The 21,150-nt window shown below is 43.6% G+C and overlaps 1 long non-coding RNA gene across 2 annotated transcripts; it reads left to right on the top strand.

Moving 5' to 3' along the window:
* The first annotated feature begins 440 nt into the window (after positions 1–440).
* Positions 441–3,723, top strand: LOC148977355 (uncharacterized). Of its 2 annotated transcripts, XR_016169885.1 has the most exons (7): positions 441–617; positions 1,222–1,323; positions 2,046–2,295; positions 2,468–2,529; positions 2,643–2,734; positions 2,820–2,938; positions 3,037–3,723. It is a non-coding gene; the product is annotated as an uncharacterized LOC148977355 (long non-coding RNA). The 2 variants fall into 2 exon arrangements; XR_016169884.1 differs by lacking the exon at positions 441–617 and having other exon boundaries at positions 1,160–1,323.
* Positions 3,724–21,150: the final 17,427 nt, after the last annotated feature.

The raw sequence follows: 21,150 nt of genomic DNA, 5'->3' as shown, positions 1-21,150 counted from the left end.
AATATTCAACAATGTTATTGAACTGCCTGCATTGACACCATTATATGAGATCTGAACTGAGATGGACAATGACATCACGGTTTTGGCAGAGTTAATTCTTTGGGCATGCATGATGTGAAACGAGTGGTCGCAAAACCACCGGGCTTTCCCGTGTTATTGTCAGCAGCTGGTTATCCTTCCATGTTGAAAGGTAAGTCCAGCTGCATCATATTTATTCACAAAATTAAATAGATTCACTTGCAACGCGTCATACCGAGGTTTGTGGTTTGAGTGAATAAGTCCTTCCGCAAACAAACAAAGCTGCAAGAAAAGGGGGCGTTTTGAGGTTTGAAATTCACCACTCACAACCATAAACACAACAAATGTGGTGATGGAGGTGCAACCAATAACGTTAGTGTATTGCTTCAAGCGCGAGAAAAATACTTTAAAATTACAGCATTCTTTCCCGAAGCAAAGAGAACCGTTTGTTTGGAAACAGTTTTCTTCTATTCACCTTATTTTGTACGACAACAAGGGTGACGCCATTGCGTTCGTTTTGTCATCTTACTCCCGTCTGAGAAAGACTTCAACTTCCGGCTCATGAGAGGGATGAGATTCTGCGCTAGTTGAAACGAACGGTAAAATATGGCAAGTATTAAATGTTCAGTTAGGTGCTGCCATAACAGTTGGATTAAGAGGAGAGAACAATTGGACCAACGGTGTAACGAACATAATGTGAAGCGGTCAGATTGTTGTTGTGGTGCACTTTACGATTTAGCTACACCCACCACAGACGAGGAGCACCGGAGGCAATGGCGGAAGGCACTACATTTGGAAGCATAGGCTTGAAAGTGCCCAACTGAGGCTAAACACGGAAACGATTCTGATGAGAAAACGCAAAAGTGGCGTTGCGTCATCTTTTTTTATTATTCTGCGTTTTGTGTGAGAAATCCGCGTGCAAATGGAGACGCAAAAGTGTGTGAAATTCAATGTAGTATGCACTTCAGGCGGCTAGGAGTGCATACTACCACAACACCAAGTCCACGCGCCTGCGTACAACTTTCACCGTCAAGCAAACTTTTTTTACCGTTTACACGGGTAAGATTCAAGATTTCCACTCTGGAGGGTGGTTTCACTTTTTTTGCTTTTTTGAGCCTCAAAAACGCCATCGCCGTGTAATCGAAAGGCACATCCGATAAAATATTTTTACGTTTTCAACCGCGAGCGTTCTCGTGTTAACAGGGCCTAAGGACGGGAATCCGATTGAGGAACACCCCAGAAATGGCTCGGCTACGATGTTCCGATAAAGAAGTCACGCCGGGTGTTGAATATTGTCAGATTCAGGTAAGCTAACTTGCCTAACTGTTATGTGCTTGTTTGCCTAACTTTAGATTCGTGAAGTCCGTTCTATGAATGCTTTTAAGATCAGTAACAAGCCGTAAACAAAATACAATGAATCTTGCATGATTACCATTGCCCACGTATACATGTTATTTATTTAACTTTGTGATATTGACCTAAGAGTCTGAAAGAATGAATGAATGAATATTCACGGTAGTACAAGATAGTATGGTAACTTACATTAGTCTTACAATAGCTCACATTACTGCTATTGCACATTACGAGATGTAAACAACACTGGTCCAGATGCACTTCCTGTTTCAGTTTGTAAAAGGCTTCTTAATTTCAAATGTAAAGAAAATATCTTGAATATGTTTGTTTAACTTTTTGATTCAGTTGTTCTGTTGGTTGTACTTTAACCCAACGTTTATACAGTGTTAAAACTGAAACAGGAACTGCTTCTGGACCAGTGTTGTTTACATCTTGTGAAATGGTCTATACAGAGATTGCTGATGCTAGCAGGCCAGCTAGCTACATCTCTCATTCAGATATTGATATTGACTTATGGCGAGTTAGGAGATTGTGTATTGTTTCGTTTTTAATTAATGTATCTTTCTCACACACTGTTCTGTGTAACTATGGGTGCCATCATCAATGAATTCTCCATGATCTATTTTAAGTAGCTACTAATGTAAAAAATGTTTATGGTTATAATATTTCCATAGATGCATCAATGAGAGTCAGTGATGCAGTGGATAACTATGAGGATGATCACATCCACATGCCCCACAGCTGTGATGCAGAATCACAATGGGAGGATCAATCTGTCTTTGGCCACAACCTGATCTTCTCAGAGAGACTCTCCAGCGTCTTGATGCTCTTTAGCGAAAGTATGAGCAGCACAGACTAACGTTACATGAAGAATCTTACAACGCTTCGAAAAGAATAAAAAAGGCACATGACGTGAACATTGCGGTAAGTCCAATTATTGTTCTATAACGTGGCTGTAAGCCATATTTCGGTTACAATTATTGTTTTGTCTCTTGCGGTTACTGTGATGGTCAGCTTATTCCAACTGAAAATTCAGTTTTGTGGTTCTTGAAGATTGTGAATCAATTTAATTGCTTTTTAATTTCAAACTTTACAGGAATCTGTAAGGCGCCTCCATAATTCAGAGAACAACCCACACAAATACGTTCCACAAACCAGGTAAGACTGTTTCTTATATACTATAGCCTAAATGTTAGTTTAATCTACTACTCTATGGATTTGGAATGCCAAAAGTGAATTTCAGTAATGATACCTGCAACTTTCCCCCCCAGAATAAATTCATCACATAACCTGGCTGTGACCACTTACCTCTTCGAAGAATTAAGGTCAACTTTTACAGACGTTGACCCTGAATGTGTAAAAGGTAATCTTAAAGATGTTGTAATCATTTTATTGTCCTCTGTTTTACTTATTTTTATTGCCATTACATTTATTTATGATATATTTAGCAGGTTGGAAGATGTATTTTGAGACTTTGCGGAGGAAGTATTCTTTGGCTCAGCCTGAAAAGGCCCAGAAAAGAAAAACTATGACGAGCATTGCAAAGAACCTTCAAAGAAAGCGACTGGTAAGTTAAGAAACTGGTTAAGCACTTTTTTTTCTCTTCAGAATGTAACTATTCTCCTCTCTGTGTTTTAGTGGTTAAGTTACTGTCATATTTTTCAGTTGCTGGAGACCAGGTCCGGGGTTGTACAAACCAACACAGAAAAGGAACTTTGGAAGACCGCAACAATAGAACTGATGTCTGATGAAGATGATGCTATTGTTGATGGAAGGCCAGTGTGAATGGTGAGGTCTCCACCAATCTGCTCTCTGCTAGGTACTATAAAACAGACTAGAGGCTGACCCACACTATGCGTCACACCACCAGCGTATCATGGCAGTTTGAAAAATGTTAACTCGTATAAAAATATATATATATATATATATATATATATAACCGTTCAAAAGTTTGGGGGTCGGTAAGATATTTTTTTTTTTGGTTTGGGGGGGATAGCTCAAATTAACTCAATACTTTTATTCAGCAAGGATGCATTAAATGAATCAAACGTGACAGTAAAGACATTTATAAGGTTACAAAACATCATATTTCAAATAAATGAAATATAACTTTCTATTGATCAAATAATCCTAAAAAGTCTACAACTGTTTTCAACTTTGGTAATAATAATGAATATTTATTGAGCATCAAATCATCACATTAGAATGATTTCTGAAGGATCATGTGACACTGAAGACTGGAGTAATGATGCTAAAAATTCATCTTTGATCACAAGAATAATGTATTCCAATAGAAACGTTTATTTTAAATTGTCATAATATTTAACAATATTACTCTTACTTTTTTTGTATTTTTTATATATAAAAAAAAGCAGCCTTGGCGAGCATATGAGACTTCTTACCGATCCCAAACTTATAAACGGCAGTGTACACCTTGAATATTTTATATACACTTTAATTTCTTATTTATTTTTCTCGTATTATTTCATATATTTGTTCCTTTTTTTGTTGTCCATGTTGCTTATCTCCATTTTGTTTACTTGTTTGCATTTTAATGTATGTTTATAATGCACTCTCTGTAATGTTCTATTTATTTATATTGTTTACTTGGAATATCTACGTATATTTTATATATATATATATATATATATATATATATATATATATATATATATATATATATATGAAGAGTTCAGATGCAAAAGCCTCTAAATGCCATTTGAAATTTTCTCCTTTAATGATGATTTTTGTCAAACTTGTATATTTAAGTTTAGTAATTTCACTTAAATAACAATTAATAGGTAATTATCATTGCCATTTAAGAGAAATTACTTAAATATACAAGTTTGATAAAAATCATCATTAAAGGAGAAAATTTCAAATGGAACTCTTCATATATTTTATATATATATATATGTAACTTTTTATATACACTGTGTACTTTATTCCTTTACATCTGTCCTTTAAAATGATTGGGTAAAAAAAAATTAACGAAAATAAAAAGTTAACAATTTATTTAATGTATGTTTATAATTTTCTTTGGAATGTCCATGATTTTTTTTTTCTTCCTTTGAGATGTTATTACTTCATACTTTTTTTTTCTAGTTTTTGTTCCCAATTCCTCTGTAATGCTTGTTTATAATGCTATTTGGAATGTGTTATATACCTTAATAAAAATTTCAGACTTTCCCATTGTTCTTTGTGTGTTTAAATATAAATATATATATATATATATATATATATATATATATATATATATATATATATATATATATCAAATTTATTTTAATGAATATATTAAAATTGGGGGAGGGAGGTTTGGTATATATTTGAGCAATATCTGCATAGCTGGTATATAACCAATCAAATCAGTATGCTACAAGGCCTAGGGTGGGCTATGTTTAAAAGTAACCAATAAAGTCTGTTTACTGGGTTTTCAATGTGTCCTGCCCTCCAATAGTGGTCTGGGTGTTGGGAGTGGCTTTAAAAGAACAACCAATCCAGTTTGGTTGGAAGGCAAAAAGGTGTGAATGTTTCCTGCAAAAAGGTGTGATTTTTTTTCCTGCTAAAAACTTTAATGGGATTACTTGCCATGGCAACAAATGGCTCTAGCACGGAAGTATACGTCCACAACATACATCCGATTTGGTATCATTCCGGATGTATGCGGATATATACAAACCCATGGAATTTGACATATCCGGCCACTATACTCCTGGATTCTTCCGAATTTCAGCAGTGTATACAGGAGTATACTGGTCCGGATACACCTATTTTCATGCAGTGTAGAGAAGTGTGAATTCCATCAAGACACCATTCAGTTCCTGGGATACCTCATCACTCCCCGCGGCATAACCATGGACCAGAGGAAGGTGGATGCCGTCAACAACTGGCCACAACCCACCTCCCGGAAGGACCTCCAACGGTTCCTTGGGTTTGCTAACTTCTACCGACGCTTCATCCAAAACTTCAGTCAGACCTGCTTCCCTCTCACAAACCTCCTCAAGGGCGGGGCCAAATCTCTGTCCTGGAACACCGACGCCACACGGGCGTTTGACAGTCTGAAACGGGCCTTCAGTTCCGCTCCTACCCTCTCCCTTCCCGATCCAGCTCAACCATTCATCGTTAAAGTGGACGCCTCTACCTCCGGGGTAGGAGCGGTTCTTTCCCAGCGGCAGGGGACTCCATTGCAACTCCATCCATGTGCCTTCTACTCCAAAAAACTGTCCCCGGCGGAGCAGAATTATGATATCGGCAATCGAGAGCTGCTCGCGGTCAAACTGGCCTTAGAAGAATGGAGGCACTGGCTGGAGGGGGCTCAACACCCTTTTACCGTCATCACCGATCACCGGAACCTTGAATATCTCCGTGAGGCTAGAAGACTCAACCCCCGTCAAGCCCGCTGGGCCCTCTTCTTCACCCGCTTAAATTTCTCCGTCACCTACCGTCCTGGACACAAGAATGTAAAGGCATACGCTCTATCACGACAGTTCCAGCCCAGTTCTCCTCCTCTCAGTCCCGAGACCATCCTCCCTCCAGCCATCGTTGTAAGCCCCATTCAGTGGAGTATGGACGATCACATCGCCGAAGCCACCCAATCTGAACCTGCTCTGCCGGGAGGTCCAGAGGGACGGGTTTATGTCCCGACCCGCCTACGCCTGTCCCTCATGGACTCAGTACATATCTCCCCGGCCTCTGGACACCCAGGCAGCCAGTTAACTCTCTCGCTCGTCCAACAACGTTATCGGTGGCCGGGTATGGCCCAGGATGTCTCCCGATACGTCAAGGGATGCACAGTCTGTGCCATGGCCAAGGTTCCCCGTCATCTTCCCGAAGGCAAACTCATCCCTCTACCCATTCCCACTCGACCCTAGTCCCATCTGGGTGTCGACTTCGTCACCGACCTTCCCAGTTCCAACAATCACACCTGCATTCTCGTGGTAGTCGACCGCTTCTCCAAGGCATGCAAACTGATTCCTCTCCCCGGGTTACCTACAGCCTTTGAGACCGCCGAAGATTTGACCCTGGATTTGAGCCCACCGAATTCCACCACGTCTTCCGGAATTTTGGAATAAGAACAATTTATCTCTCGAGTGTGGAAAGCCTTCTTTAATCTCCTGGGTGTTTCCGTCAGCCTTACGTCGGGGTACCACCCCCAGTCCAATGGCCAGACTGAGCGGAAGATACAGGAAATCGGGAGATATCTACGGTCATACTGCCACGACCACCAAGACTGCTGGAGTTGCTATCTGCCGTGGGCCGAGTATGCACAAAATTCTCTCTGCCAATCCACCACAGGACTCACCCCCTTCCAGTGCATACTCGGCTACCAACCTCCTCTGTTTCCCTGGTCCGGAGAACCATCAGACGTTCCAGCAGTCCATCACTGGTTTCAGACGAGCGAGAGGGTCTGGGACTCAGCCCATACTCACCTCCAGCGGGCTGTCTGGAGACACAAGAGCCAGGCCGACACTCGACGTGCCTCTACTCCCCAATACCATCCGGGACAATTTGTCTGGCTCTCCACCCGGGACATCTGTCTCCGACAGCCCTGTCGTAAGCTGAGTCCCAGATACATAGGTCCGTTCGCCATACAGATCAACCCCGTCACCTATCGACTATCACTGCCCGCTCATTACCGCATTGCACCTACCTTCCACGTTTCCTTTCTCAAACCATATGCTAATCCTCTCACTTCTTCCTCCCCAGGGTCTGGTGCTGCGGACATGCCCCCTCCTCCTATGGATCCGGAGGACGACAACATCTACTGAGTGCACGAAATCCTCAATTCCCGGCGACGGGGCGGCCTTCTGGAATACCTCGTTGACTGGGAGGGATTTGGTGTGGAGGAGAGATGCTGGGTCCAGAGGGAGGACATTCTGGATCCCACCCTACTCCAGGACTTCCATTCAGCCCATCCAGATCGTCCTGCACCCAGGGGCCGTGGTCGTCCCCGTCATCGGTCCCGCCCGCCAGCTGGAGCTGGCCGTGGGGGGGGGTTACTGTCACGGAACCGTCGGCGTCAGCACCAGATTCCTTCACTCCACCTACTCTTTCCGGTTCCCCTGACTACTAATCATCACCACCTGCCATCACTTATCCGGACTATAATCCACTCCATATATACTCACCTCATTCAGTCACTCACTGTCTGGTCTCGTCTTTACCACGACTACAGACTCCCTATCGCTATTCCACGTTCCTGCTATTACTTACCTGCATTGATTCTCCAGCCCGTCAGCCTTCCGTCAGTTCCAGTCCTTGGTCCCCGTCTGCTTCCAGTCCGCTCCTGTCTCCAGCTCCGCTCCTCTCTCCGTTGCTCCCGTCAGCTCTCCGACCTCCCGCTCCTATTCAGATAAGAGAACCATCATCAGACTGTTTAAATCCCTCTCCTACTTCAACTACCACGCTACTTACCATTCTTATCCTAATTCAATAAACTCTGTACATACTCACCAGTCTGTGCCCTTCTGTTCTGTGACAACAACATAATTTTGGATTCTATTCACACGCACACACACACACACACACACACACACACACACACACACACACAGTACTGCACCTACCAACTGGATGGAAAATAAACTTTAAATAATAACATAATTCCTTTTTTGCAAAGTAAAATTTTAGTTTTGTCCTATCAGTTGCACATATATTTTCAGTTTCTTAATGTGTGTGTTTTTGTGATGTTTAAATAAATGATTTTATAACTCATATCTATAGTTAAAAAATCACATAGTGGTGTATAGATTTCATATAATGTACATAGAGGAAAGCTTTCATTTATTCTAATATCTGTCACTGTGGGTTTTTTTTTTTGCAGGCAATCAAAACACGATTCGCATCCCTCTTGGAAAGCAATGATGCAATACTGGCAGCTGTCCCACTTCCTATGTTCAAACTGCGATGGTTGAGAGACCAGAGGAAAAAAGAAATGGTCAAAGGAATGCTGGTAGCAGAGTGTCACAAGCTCATCCCTCGACCTGGCCCTGTTCAGCAAGCAGCCAAGATGCCTGTGTCTCCGACAACACCAGACTCAAGCTCCTATAATGTGCAGGACTTTTTCTGTTTTGAGGAGGCTGGTGATGATACCTTCAGCACAGTGGAAACTGAAGTAATTACCTACTTGAGAACAGCCAAAACAGGGATGGAGATTCTTAAACAATTTCCCACAATAAAGGAAATTTCTCTGAAGAAAAATGCAGCTACTCCATCCAGTGCACCTGTAGAGAGACTTTTTAGCCTGGGAAGTCTGGTACTGTCTCCAAAGAGGAACAAGCTGTCTGACCAAAGGTTTGAGAGACTTCTTCTCATGCGGTACAACCACTGGTTTGAAGGGTAAAACTCAACTTAAATGTTCATTCACGTCCTTGCTAGTAAGCACCTTTTGTTGTTTCAAATAAATAAGCACACATTTGTTATTAAAAAAACATTTGTTTGTTTAAAATAATGGTTAGTTTAGTAGCCACAGTTACATTTCTGTTATATCTTAGAACACTAATTTTATGCATTATAAAATGCATTACGTTGTATTAGGAAAAATGCTGTTTGTTTTTACATTTTTAATGGACCTATACAACAGCAGATTTTGCACTTTGAATACACACAGCTTACTTTACATAAGTTGGTGACATGCAACTCTTAATTTGTGGTTGGGTGTCACAGATTCAGAGGAGTCCAGAGTAGGTTGCAGAAAACACTCAAAACTTTAATAAGAAATGAATCACCGCCTCACAGGCTGAATGAACAGAAAATGTCTTTACACAGAAGGGAACAGAAAGTAGCTCTGCAGACAAAGATAAGGGGCCTCAGCTGGCCACCCAGAGTGGTCGGGAGCTATGGAACTGGTACAGCGCTCTTGCAGTCAGACCCTCAGCTACTCTCCTCGGCGACTGCTGAGAGTAACACAGAAGCAGTATAGCACAGCGGTAGGCAATGATCCTCTCAGACACACAGGACCAGACAGGACAGGACAGAACAGGACTGGTGGAAAAATTACTCAGAGAAGTCAAACAACAGCGATCCAACATACGTTAGGGTCAAACAATAATCCGACAATTCAGACAAGAAAGAGAGGGCTAGAAGTAGCGTGGAGATGAGGAGAAGATAGAGATCAGGTGTGTAGTTGATGAGAATATGAGAATCAGCTGACGGTAATGAAAGGAGGAGAAAATAGAAGTGTAAGCGTGTGGAAAGAGAAGAAATGATGATGTCTAACCGGCAGAGGGAGACAAAGGAAAGAAAACAGAAAGAAAGAACCAGACTCATGACAGTTGGGTTGGAAATTGCTCATTGATTTAATATTTAAACAGCATTTATATTTTTTATGTTTTTTTTAATGCATATCATTTATGTTTGTCAATAATAGCATTTTTTTGCTGCTGAGTTTCTCGAAATTGATTCTGAATAATTCAGATTCCTTTCATTTATTTATTTCAAAATGTTTTATGTTGTACATTGTTGATAGTTTTCATACTTAAGCTGTGAAACACAACAGCTTTTATGATGCAGAAGCCACTTTAGTTTTTGATTATTCAGCTCATTTTGTTATTTATTTAAGAAATCCTTGTGATATATTCAGTTTGTGCTGGTCTGACTGAAATAAAACAGTGTTTAAAAATTACTTCCTGTTTAAGTCCATTTTGTGTTTGTATAGACCATAATGCATAAAAGGGCATTAATGGGAACATTAATGAGCGTTCTTTAAAAAAGTAACTAAAAAGTTACTTTTAACAGTAATACATTACTTTTTGGTGTAAGTAATCAAAAAGGTAATTGAGTTACTTTTTTAATGAAGTAACTAGTAACTGTAACTAGTTACTATTTCTTAGTAACTAGCACAACACTGCTTGCAACAGCACAGCTCCACCGTTCAGCTGCTGCTGCTGGGTTAATTTTACTGAGCATGTTACGCACACGTTGTCTTTGTACATGTATCCCCTCAGCTGACAGGTATCCTTGAATCATCTGTTTTAAAACAAACGGAGTGCTTGATCATGATTAGAAACAATGATGCCCCACATTAATGATTCCCCAACAAGCCGAGTAAAACTATGTCCAAACTATTTAAAGGTGCAAATACACTTTTGTGCCTTTTTAAGCCTGGAAATTTCTCATATGCACTTTATTTTACTTATTTTTCCCTCCAAATAGTTATTTTTTTTTAAAAAATTGTAATGGAAAAGTATGTATACAGGGCTACAAAATATTTGACCAACATTGTTCAGCATGTGTGTGTGTGTGTGTGTTTAAACATACCTCATAACCCGATTTGGGATACTGTCGATGAAGCCTTTGTACACCGTGCTCTAAAGCATCATCATCGATTTGAGTAAATCGGTCCCTCATTCGTATTCCCAGGGCACGGAGTTTGTGGTACATGTAGGACGTTGAGCATCCAAACATCCTTGCCATAGCCTTGGCTTTGAACCCCTGCTTAAGCAACAGCTGCAGTTGTTCTCTGGTCACATCTAAGCTTGGTCTACCCCTTGAACCTGTTAAGTACAACAAAACAAACTGAAATGTTCCCTGATTAGTCCATCACAAAATAGAATTGAACATGTGGTGAAACACTGTATAGTTAATTTATAGACAATACATAATCTAAAGATATAAAATATATAGGCTAAGTTATATAGATAAAATATATAGGCTAAGTTATATAGAGAGAAAGAGAGTGTGTGTGTGATATATATATATATATATAGAGAGAGAGAGAGAGAGAGAGAGAGAGAGCGTGTGTGTGTGTGTGTGTGTGTGTGTGTGTGCGTGTGTACGTCGTAGACCGATGTATACATACATACCTGTTCGTATGAGCGGGGCAGTGGTGGAAAGTACTTGCTGATGCCTCGATGTGATGGCTGTCCGTAAAACCCTTAGACTGTCAAGGAGATCACTGTATTTCTCCAGTGGTGGAGGAAGTACTGAATCTCAGTACTTAAGTAAAAGTACAAATACCCAGATAAATATTTACTTTAGTAAAAGTAGAAGTAACACAATGACAACCATACTTAAGTAAAAAGTAAAAAGTACTTTATTTTAAATGTATTTTAAGTATTAAAAGTAAAAGTACTTGAATAACAATTTATTATCTTGATGTCTATTTTCTAATGATTAATAAAACATTTAATTCTAATAATAATCGCCCCTGATCCTGTCGTGTCGTGTCCTGTCTGATTCAAGCTGTTCTGTTCTCTGTATTACCTCGACTCTACTCTGCTACACCTCCAGCATCGTGAGTGGTTCAGGATTGGCGTTCCCGTGCCGCTACGGACCCAGTCTGTCTCGCCCTCTGAGTGACCGTCCGTGCTGATCCAGACGGCGGATTTCTGTTCTGTTATTAAGAGATTTTCTGTTCCATTACCATTGAGATTCCTGTGTTGGATTTACTCGCCTTACGGCTCCTGTGTTACTCTTCTGAACATTAAATCACTCATTGACTGTCCTTTGCTTTTGGGTCCTCTTTCTCATACGTGACAGGGGCTTGCGCAAGTGTTGTGTCTATATGTAATATTTCATCAGTTAGTGTCTTGAGCCGTGCCATTTCACTCTTTTTCTTTTGGGCACAATATGAGATCATTTGTCCCCTTAAATACGCTTTCATGGATTCCCATATTGTTGAGAATGACATGCCTGGTGTTTGATTGTATTCCAAAAATGTGACTATTTCAGATGAGATAAACTGAACAAAACATTCATCAGCAAGCCATAAACTATTTAGGCGCCATGGCCGGTATGTAACTTGTGAAACAGGTATCTGTAGTGTCATCAACATTGGCGCGTGGTCCGAAATAACTATAGCATTATATTCACATTTACTGACAATAGGAAGGAAACGATTATCAATGAAAAAATAGTCTATTCGTGAATATGTCTTATGAACGTGTGAAAAGAAAGAATAGCACCTGGAGGTGGGATTGTTGAAACGCCAAACATCTGTAACTCCATACGAGCGGAGAAATAGTTCAATAGTCTGGGCAGACTTGGTTGGAGATATGACTCTAAGAGAGCTACGATCCAAACTAGAAAGCGCACAGTTCATATCTCCTGCCAAAATAAGGTAATGTGTATCCATGTCTGGTAGACGGGAAAAAAAATTGGAGAAAAAAGCATGGTCATCCCAAGTGGGTGCATATATATTAGCTAAGATAACTGGAGTTTCATATAGTCTACCTGTGACTATAACATATCTGCCAGATCTATCTGCATCTATTTTCGACATTGTAAATGGAATGTTCTTATGGATTAAGATGGCTGCACCCCTAGATTTACTATGAAAATCAGAGTGATATAGTTGGCCTATCCACCCTCCCCTTAGTCTAGAATGATCGGATGTTCGCAAATGTGTTTCCTGGAGAAATGCTATTCCCACATTAAATTGGTTAAGATGTGATAATACTTTTTTACGTTTCACAGGATGATTTAAAGATTTAACATTCCAGCTCACAAAATTTACAGGGCATCCAGTATCTCCTGTCAACATCTGTGCATTAACCATTTTCTATTTTGTGCAAGATTATTAATGAACCCTAACTTTAATAAACATAGCAAAGATATATCCTCCCAAAAACAAAACAAAACCCTTAAAGAAAACCCCAGTGCGATTACCTCCCGCCCCAAATCACCTATTATCAAAACAAGGTGAACCCTAAACCCCTTACAATGGTATCCGCACATTAGTGCTTGTATTGGGGAACTCCAACTTCAACAGGTTGCTCTGCTAGCAGTTTAGACAAAATTAAGATAGCGCTTCCTTATAACATTATAGGTAACACAGTATTGTCCATTCAGAAGCTGTAAGCCTGCATTCTTGAAAAAATAATAAATAAAAAATAAAATAAAATGAATAAATAAAATAATAATAATCAAATAGAAATAAAAGTTAAAGGCTTCTTGTAATTGTTATTCAATACTTTCACTCACCAGAGCATCAATATACAGGTATACAATGACATGTACCACGCTAGGCCTTTATGCTGCAAGTTCTCAGTCATCACTGGGCCTCTCTCCATCGACGATGTTCGACTGGACGTATAACAGTACTTGTTTCGGATCAAGAAAGTCCTTCCTAATCCCGTTGTACGTGATACGAAACTTCGCCGGATGAATGACTCCATAGCGAACATCCGACCGGTCTTTCAGTAGTTGTTTAACTTCGTTGAATGCAGATCTTGCGCGTGCCACGGCTGGGGGATAATCTGGAAATATTGAGATGGACAGTTCTCCGTATTTCAAAGCGCCACCCGCTTGCCTCGCGCGGCGTAGCACCTCCACGCAGTCCTGGTGATAGTGTAGCTTCGCGATAATGGCTCGAGGCTTCCCCTTAGTTTTCTCAAGTTGAGGAGTACGGTGCGATCTGTCTACCATCACATCTTTATCCATGGCAAACACTTCTTTAAGCAGCTTGGTGACAAAAGATGGCAAACCTGACCCGGCATCCTCCGGCACATTCAATATTCGGATATTCGACCTCCGCATTCTCCCTTCCATATCGAGACATTTATTCTGTAGGTCTGAGACTTCTGCTTGAAGTTTGCTCACTGTGGTCTGAAGACACGCTACATCATCCGAACATGTGGTTAGACTGTGTTCCATGTCAGCGACTGTAGTTTTCACCGAATCCAGGTCAGAACGAAGCAGTGAGATACTATTGACAACTTCAGTTTTGACAGACTGTATTTCACTTTTAACGGCCTCAAATTCACTTGCAAGAACGTCTTTCAGTTCTGACCTGAGTAATGCAGATATGTCTTCCTTCATCGAGGTAAGAAGTTCAGTCTTAGCATCAGTCATGCTAGCTTGTTTACTGTTAGCCGTGTTTCTTCCCGTATAGGCAAACTGTCGAAGATTTTTCGCCATTGACAGAGCTAACTCAAAATAAAATAAAACGGAGTTGCGGACTAACTAATGCTTAACTTTTGGATATCTATTTTAGACCTATTTGAGAGGTATCATGCGCTAAAAAAGAAGTTTTTTGAATAAAATTCAGCAGAGCTTCCCAAAACGTGGCTTACTCCATGGCCTGCTCTCTAGCGCCCCGAGAAAGATGGTTTTGAGAGTAACAAACTTCTCAGGCACCTCATCAATGGGCTCGAAAGGGGCTAAACAGAGCCCCTCCAACACAACCGCTAGATCCCAGGTCGGTACCCTCGTACGCACTACCGGCCTCAGCCTCAGGATACCACGAAGGAAACGGGTTACCACAGGATGTCTCCCAAGAGAAGCTCCACTCAAAGGAACATGGTAAGCGGATGGGCCGCCACGTACACCTTTAGTGTGGAGTACGATAACCCTGTGGAGAAGCGTTCCTGAAGGAATTCCAGCACTGCCGGCAACGGGCAGTTAACTGGATCCAACTGTCGCTCTCCACACCAAGAGGTGAACAGTTTCCACCTCAAGGCATACAACTTCCTCGTGGATGGGGCTCTGGACTGGAGGATGGTCTCCACGACCTCAGTCGAGAGACCTGAATCTATGAGCTGGGCCCCCTCAGAGGCCAAGCCCACAACCTCCACAGTTCCGGACGGGGGTGGAGTATCCCCCCGTCTGCTTGAGACAGAAGGTCCCTCCTGACCGGGAATCTCCAGAGGAGGACCCTCGAGAAGGGAAATCAGGTCCGCAAACCATACCCTGGTTGGCCAGTGGGGGGCCACCAGAAGTACACTGACCCCCTCCTGGCGAATCCTTTCCAGAACCCCTGGGAGCAGAGCAATCGGGGGAAATGCGTACAGGGGTGCCCTCGGCCACTCCTGTACCAACGCATCCAGCCCCAATGGAGCTGGAGGACTCAGGGAAAACCACAGCGGGCAGTGTGAATTCTCCCTGGATGCAAAGAGGTCCACTTCGGCCCGACCGAAGTGTCTCCAAAGGAGCTCCACCACCTCTGGGTGAAGTCTCCACTCCCCGGGCCTCGGCCCCTGCCTCGACAGGATGTCCGCTCCCCGATTTAAGTATCCTGGGATATAAATCGCTCTCAGCGACCGAAGTTTCCCCTGGGACCACAACAGGATCTGGCGCGCCAGCTTGTACAATGGACGTGAGCGCAGACCCCCCTGGTGGTTTATGTAAGAGACCACAGACATGTTGTCTGACCGGACAAGAACATGATGATCTCTGAGGTCTGGGAGAAAGTGTTTCAGAGCCTGAAACACCGCCATCATCTCTAGACAATTTATATGCCATCGGAGATGATGGTCTTGCCACAGCCCGCGGGCCGAGCGACCACTCATGATCGCTCCCCAACCCGTGAGAGAGGCATCCGTCGTCACCGTTACCCGGCAACACGGGGCTCCCAGCGCAGGTCCCAGGGACAGGAACCAAGGTTCTTTCCACATAGCCAGGGCACGGAGACCACGTCGCGTGACCTTGATCTTGTGGAGCGGGTTTCCCCTCGGGGAGAACCCCTTGGTCCTGAGCCACCACTGTAGTGGTCTCATGTACAGCAGGCCGCACGGTAACACGTTGGATGCTGCTGCCATCAGACCCAGAATTCTCTGGAATTCCTTTACAGTGAGTGACTGGCCTAGCTTCACTTGCTTGACAGTTGAGATAATCGAGGCTATACGAGCCGGCGACAGACGTGCCTGCATCGTCGTCGAATCCCATACCACGCCTAGAAAAGTGGTCCGCTGAACTGGCGAAAGCACATTCTTCTTGGCGTTGAGTCTCAACCCCAACCTTCTGATGTGGGCGAGGACGGCATCTCGATGCCGAATCGCCTGATGCTCCGATTGAGCCAGAATCAACCAATCGTCGATGTAATTTAAAATGCGAATGCCCTGGAGACGCAGCGGGGCCAGAGCCGCGTCCATGCATTTCGTGAAGGTTCGAGGAGATAACGCTAGGCCGAATGGAAGGACCCGATATTGGTACGCTTCGCCCCCAAAAGCGAACCTCAGGAACTTCCGATGTTGCGGAAGGATGGAGATATGGAAGTACGCGTCTTTTAGGTCTATCGTGACAAACCAGTCCTCGGACCTGATCTGTGACACGATCTGCTTGAGAGTTAGCATTTTGAACTTGAGCTTCCCTACTGACCGATTTAAGAGGCGCAGGTCTAAAATCGGACGCAGCCCCCCATCCTTCTTTGGAACAATGAAGTATCGGCTGTAATACCCCAGCTCTCTGTCGGGAGGAAGAACTCGTTCTATCGCCCCCTTCAGTAACAGAGCTTTCACCTCTTGTTCCATAACCAGAGCCTGCTCGGGGGTCACCACTGTGGGCAAAACCCCCCGAAAACGAGGTGGACGCGACCTGAACTGGATCGCGTACCCACGTTCGATAGTCTGCAGGACCCAACGAGATATATTTGGAAGACTTCCCCATTCTACCAGAAATTCTACTAAGAGTACCAGTCTCTCGAGACTGGCCTCTGGAGTAGTTTTTAAAACAGAAACAGCGCCCTGTGACCGCGCACAGGCAGGGTTTAACGACCGTTCTGTATCGCTCCTCGAAGCAAACGAGCGTCCCTCGGGAAATCGCTCGCTGGGACCGTCTGCGCCCCCCATTACAGGCAGGGTTGGCAGAACGGACCCCTGAGGGCACCGAGAGAGAGCGGGCGCCGGATTCAGCGGAGAACACCTCTGTCTCACAGTGGGGACCACCCTCAGCAGCCTGACACCAGTGGCGTCAGGGCTTCTTCGACGAGGCCTTCCTGGCGACAATAACCTTCCTCAGATCGGTTCTGTCCCGGGAAGACCTCGCCTGAGAACGCCGCGTCTCGGCCCAGTTTTGCTGGGGAGGAGCCCGAGACGCGACGCTCTTCTTCTGCTGCGCCCTATGCGTGGAACCCGACGGGCGGGGCTGCTCTCGCCCAGCAGCCCCAGAAGGATGAGTACGGAGGGGGAGTCATTTCTGGAGCGCCGCTGCCTGCTTTCTTCCTTCCTGGAATCTTTCAATTACTGCGTTCACAGAACCACCAAAAAGACCTTCGGTCGACAGCGGCGCATCCAGGAGAAAAGCTTTATCTCTCTCCTTCATATTAGACAAATTTAGCCACAAATGCCTCTCCGTGGCCACCAGGGCTGCCATAGACCGGCCGACTGATCTGGCCGTCTCCTTGGTGGCACGGAGAGAAATATCTGCCGCCTGACGCAGCTCTTTAAACACGTCAGTGCTGACGACCTCCCCCTCGCTCATATCCTTCAGCAGATCTGCTTGATACGCCTGGAGAATGGCCATCGTATGCAAGCAAGATGCTGCCTGTCCCGCCGCTGAATAAGCTTTGCCCACCAAAACCGAAGTATTTCTGAGTGGCTTGGTGGGCAACGCCGGTGTTTTAAAAGACGATGCCGTCTCAGGAGAAAGATGGCTCGCCAAAACTTCCTCCATCCTCGGCATCGCCCCATAACCCTGCCTCCTAGACCCAGCAATATTGGAATAAGTCGTGGTCTGGTGTGTCAAAATTCTAGCTGACACTGGTTTGTTCCACGATCTACACACCTCGGTGTGTAGATCGGGAAAGAAGGGCAAACACCGGCGCGGAGGTAGTGAGTGTGACGCTAAAAATCTCTCATCCATTTTACTCTTCACCCTCGACTCTTGTTTCTCAACTGGCCATTCAATGCTTAATTTTTCCACAGCCCGAGTCAAAACCTCCATCAGCTCTACATTCGCGGGAGACTGGGATGGCGAGTCCCCGATCTCCACTGAGTCCATCGACTCTGCATCCACACTTTCAACATCCAGCTCCTCAGAACTGGATAATTGAAGCGATGGCGCCTCAGCCCGGGCAGGAGAAACCGCAACGCGGACCCCCGCACCAAGATCTGAGGCACTGGATCTACCAGGTAAGGGCAGAGAAAGGGCGGAGCCCGTCTCCATCCCCGCTGATAGATCCATCTGCGATCCCCACGACGCAAGCCTTCGCTGTGCCTCGGCCGCAGCGGGACCCGAGCCGCGGGGAGCGCGCACCGAACCACTCTCCTCGAAGAGTGCCCGGCGGGAGCAGAGTGTCTTCATGGGCAGACACTCGCAATGCTCACAGCCAGCCCCCTCGAGAGCCGACTGAGCATGCTGCACTCCCAAACAAGCAACACACAGATCGTGTGTATCCCCACCCGTGATGAAGCGAGGGCAGGGATGAACACACTTTCTCAAATGCTGTTGTTTGCTCGCCATTTTCACTTATATATATATAATACAATATTTTCAGACAGACAAAATTCATACATAGAGCGCTTGTGAAGACTCAGAAGCTGTTGCGCTTGTGTTTCGGGGATGCTTTATAGTTTCCTGGTCGATACGTCACCCCGCCTATGACGTTCCGTCTCGCCATTGGACAGATTTCATACGTGCTTCATGACTCATCACGCAGAGGCGTTCCCACGGCGTTTACACGCAGCTCGAAGTTCCCTGAATGGGAACTGTTTTGCATCTAATAAATACGAGTTTTTACTAGTAAGAATTGAATTGTAGAGCTCTCTAATTGTAATTGTTACTAGTAAGAATTGAATTGTAGAGCTCTCTAATTGAATTTTTACTAGTAAGAATTGAATTAGAGAGCTCTCTAATTGTAATTCTTACTAGTAACAATGTAATTAAAGAGCTCTGTAATTGCATTCTTACTAGTAACAACTGAATTAGAGAGCTCTCTAATTCATTTATTACTAGTAAGAATGTAATTGCAGAGCTCTTTAATTCAATTCCAGAGCTCTGCAATTGCATACTAGTAAGAATAGAATTAGAGAGCTCTCTAAATCAGTTTTTACTAGTGATAATTGCATTAAAGAGCTCTCTAAATGTAATTCCTACTAGTAAAAACTGATTTAGAGAGCTCTCTAATTCTATTCTTACTAGTAAGAATGCAATTGCAGAGCTCTGGAATTGAATTAAAGAGCTCTGCAATTGCATTCTTACTAGTGTCATATGGAGAGACTATGGTCTATTTTATTTTGTTTGTGTATTTGGCATGTTTGTTTTCTTTTTGATTTGGTTTTCTTTTGTGATCGTTGTTTTATTATGCATGTTTTCTTTTTGTGATACTTGATCATTATTTAGGGTGTGGGGTAACGCCCCCGTAGTTTTTGGAAGCCTAGATCACAGCTGATTAGATGGACAGCTGTTGGTAATTGCCATGTCGAATTACAGACGCTTTAAAAAGGCGAAGAAACTGACAAACAGGAGCCTGTGACCCGTGAACTCTGTTGTGCAGCCCTGTTCTCCACGTTCTTTTATGACCAGACGTAGTCGCGATTGCTTTTATTTGTTTTATTCTCCTGACTGTAGTATGAACCATTGTCTGCTCACGTTGAAGTGACGGTCCGGCTGTTGATTTGGTGGCTGCTGGATTTTGTTTGTCTCTACTGTGCTGGATTTCCTCTATTCTCTGCTGTGCTGGATTCATCTGTTCGTTGTTGGACTGGAATTCGTTTGTCTCTACTGTGCTGGATTTCCTCTATTCTCTGCTGTGCTGGATTCATCTGTTCGTTGTTGGACTGGAATTCGTCTGTCTCTACTGTGCTGGATCTCCTCTATTCTCTGCTGCGCTGGATTCGTCCGTTCTTTGCTGGACTGGATTTCCCCTGTCTTCGCTTGCTGGATTTGACCGTTCCCTGCCGTGCTGGAGTTCGTCTGCCTCTGCTGTGCTGGATTTCCTCTGCTCTCGGCCGTTCTGGACTGCTGTCTCTCTCTGCTGGGGTCGCTGTTGGTCGCGCTGAATTGAGCATTGTCCAACAAGACTGGGAGCTAGATGCGTCTACTCCCAGTTTATTGGTGAGTGACGTCCTGTTAAATTATATGCCTTGCCTCGTCCGGAATTAATATCCACGCCGCAACTAAACTAAAGTGTCCCAGTATTGCTGTAGTTTTACCACTATTGTTTAATGCGTATTCACGAATTGTAGTGATTTAATTGAGTGTGCACGATTAATATTATTCCTATCGTGGTGTGGTGTTTATGCTGTGTTTCCTTACTGTGGAGATACTGGCGGCTCTTTTTTTTCTGTTGTGTGAGTGATGTGCTGATGCGCGTGAGTGAGTGACAGGTGGGCTGCTGTGTAGACGCTGCTGTATGGTGCCAGACGGACTTGGTTAGAGGGACGCTCGCGGACTGTGGGTGCTTATGGACTTCCAGCGAACTGTATCTTCCCGTGGCGTTGTCCAGCTTTTTAAAGTCAATTGAGAGTGCACGGTGTGCCCTTTCTTTTTATTATTGAAACAAGGTTGTAATAAAAACATTTCTATTCAAACTGCTGTCCGGGTAATCCTGTTGTGTTGCTCCCACCAAACTAAAAGAACTTGAAAGCCAGGGTGTTTAAATTAATAGAGTCCCAGCTCTTCAATTGGGTGGCGTAGTCGGGCTACATTGTCTGCTCACATTTGGCAGTAGTCGGCAGGGTTTGGTTTGGAGCTTCACATACAGGTTATCTTAATTGTATAGTAGTTATAATTTTTACATAAATATATATATATATATATATATATTTTTTTTTTAATATGATGATGATGCCAATTTATGCGGGTGCACCTTGGATCCCCAAATTTAAAGGTGTAGGGGGTGATTTAAAATTTGGTGAGTGGAAAGAACAAATTCAGAGTTTGTTGCAGGCACGGGAGTTTAATGAACAGCAAAAAGTCAGCATACTGTTGGGGGCATTAACAGATGAAGCTAAGCGGGAGGTTTGTGTTTTGGGGGATACCGAACGCAATACTGTAGCAAAAATTTTTAGCTATTTAGAGACCCTGTACGGAGATCAGGTCCCTGTGGCAAATTTGAGATTACAATTTTTTAGCTGTACACAAACTGCCAGTGAAAGTTTAAGAACTTATGTTCTCAGG

This window comes from Pimephales promelas, chromosome 10 (genome assembly GCF_988280905.1).
Source record: "Pimephales promelas chromosome 10, fPimPro1.hap1.1, whole genome shotgun sequence".
In the NCBI taxonomy this organism is placed as follows: Eukaryota; Metazoa; Chordata; class Actinopteri; order Cypriniformes; family Leuciscidae; genus Pimephales; species Pimephales promelas.
The sequence above is the reverse complement of the archived record's forward strand: the minus strand, read 5'-3'. Positions and strand labels throughout refer to the sequence as shown.